Source organism: Neolamprologus multifasciatus, chromosome 6 (assembly GCF_963576455.1).
Source record: "Neolamprologus multifasciatus chromosome 6, fNeoMul1.2, whole genome shotgun sequence".
Taxonomy (NCBI): domain Eukaryota; kingdom Metazoa; phylum Chordata; class Actinopteri; order Cichliformes; family Cichlidae; genus Neolamprologus; species Neolamprologus multifasciatus.
Window position 1 is genome coordinate 28,376,729 of NC_140444.1, and position 2,301 is coordinate 28,379,029.

The following is a 2,301-nucleotide window of genomic DNA, read 5'->3' on the forward strand; positions in this document are numbered from 1 at the left end:
ACACATGATTAAACAAGGAATGTTTATTCATCAAAACTACTTATTGATCAAATAGACATGTTCAAAGCACCACAGTGGTAGAACGATATCACACAGCACCGTCACATGATATTAAACAGAAACTGGCAACAGGGCTCTGTAGAGTGAGCGATCATAATGAAGCAGTTTAAGTTGTGATTCAACCTGCTCTTCATATTTCAGGCCACCAGATGTCACCAAAGACAACTGTGTTGAAAAGTTTCAAGTAGTGAAACCTTTTTCAGTACAAGCTTCAGGAAACTTTATTTGGCCATCAGTAAACAAAACAACATCAGAGCAGGACAGAGACAAAACAGACTGAAGCAGGACTCCAGGAGAGCACAGCATTGAGGGGTTAATACATGTAGGCAGAGTGGAGACAGCTGAGGAAAAACACACAGCTGAACTAAATCTGACAACAAAAAATGCTGAGGTGTAATTAAACACTAGACACAGGAGACACGGGCTACCAGAATAAAACAGAAAATAACTGAACGTGGGAACAGAAACATGGACTTGACACAATTCAATTCAATTTTATTTATACAGCGCCAAATCACAACAACAATCGCCTCAAGGTGCTTTGTATTGTAAGGTAGACCCTAAGGTAGACCATACTGTGGCGGAGGTGTGGTCCGTGGCTGCAGGGGAGGAGTGCTGCAGTGAGCTCAACGGGGCGGTGCTGGGGAGGCAGGTGAGAATACAGCTGGTGGCATTTGGTCTGATGACAGGCTTCTTTCCCCTTTTTTTAGTGAAACGGGAGACGAGAGGAGGGGCTGGAAAAACCTGAGACGGGCGCTGTCCAGACTGTGAACTGTCACAAAAAAGTCAGAAATAAACGTGACATCTCGCTGTATCGAGCCGTGTGTGTGTGGAGTAAAACCCAACCCTCATGAGCAAGCACTTTGGCGACAGTGGGAAGGAAAAACTCCCTTTTAACAGAAAGAGACCTCCAGCAGAACCAGGCTCAGGGAGGGGCGGCCATCTGCTGAGACCAGTTGAGAGAAGGAAGACAGAACAAAAGACACGCTGTGGAAGAGAGCCAGAGATGTGAGACTTTATGAAACTAACACTCTTTGGATTTGTTCCTTCTCAGGGTGGTGGCTGTGACAGTCTTGTAATCGTTATTAGCCATTATGGAAACACAGAATCATGTAAAACAACTGACTTGTTACAAACAGAGAATGATTTAATAGAAGTTGTTGCTTTTCATTGAAGGACTCACACACAAAAGCTTTTGATGTTCTAAGAAGCACTAAGTCAAAATCACTGTTTGCTTGAATCAGTTGACCTTCAGAAGTCAAATTCGTTTCTCTTAATATGATTTCAGGACACACAGGTGCTCCACACAACTGGATCTGCAGTTTGTGAGGAACAGCAGCACTCAGCCTACATTCTGTTTTACAAGAGAAACGTAAGAAGACACAACGTCTTATCCTGAAGTGTGAGAGGCTGTGTGCTATCACCTCGTTAACTAGTTTTGTCTTTATTCTCAGTTGTAAAACAGGATGTGGAAGGAAGCTAAGGTCGTCATCATGCAGAGAAGGAACAACAGTCGTCCCAGCTATCCATTGCTGACTGGAGGACAAATATTAGTAAGTGTTGCCCTTGGGAGGAAGGGTCCTCCCAGAGAGCCTGGTTCCTTTCAAGATTTCTTCCTCCAAGAGGGAGTTTTTTCTTACCACCGTCACCATCTTTTTGGCCCGATTCAGGGTCATCCTTTCTATGAAGACAGATGACTGCTCTCACAGAGAGGTCCAGTGCTGTAAACTTGTATTTCCAACTGCCGAAGCAAATAAATTTTTTTTAAACGACAGATATTTTTCCTGTCCTTCCTTCGAAGAAATTGAACACGACACAGTGGATGCCTGGGAAGTATAATCCTGCAGTAGTGTTATCTTATTCAATGTGACCAGCCATCGAGTTGTAATGAGCCGCCTAAAAAAAATTATTTCTCGCCGGCTTATCTGGCACAAACAAGTGGATGTGTTCTTCCATTGTGCGAGTGTCACGACTCACTCAACATAATCTGTCCCTACTTGTTACAAAATGTGGTAATGTCAATGCTACGTCAGGGCGCACTATTTGACTATAAGCACTCATCATTTGATCAAAGGCTGAGCGCAGAGTGCCATTATGAGACTGCTCCAGTGGAAAATCTTTCTTGTAGTGAAGTGCTGGAACCAGCAATCCACCCTCCCCAACTGTCAGTCATCCTTGCGTCACTGCTGAACGCGGCACAAATGCCACGTGTCCCTATTGGTCGAGAGCACAGTCCTACAC

General features: G+C 44.2%; 1 long non-coding RNA gene across 1 annotated transcript; it reads left to right on the top strand.

Annotated features, from left to right (window-relative positions):
• The first annotated feature begins 672 nt into the window (after positions 1-672).
• Positions 673-1,818, top strand: LOC146517210 (uncharacterized). The gene is made up of 2 exons (XR_014874425.1): positions 673-1,432; positions 1,515-1,818. It is a non-coding gene; the product is annotated as an uncharacterized LOC146517210 (long non-coding RNA).
• The last annotated feature ends 483 nt before the right edge of the window (positions 1,819-2,301 follow it).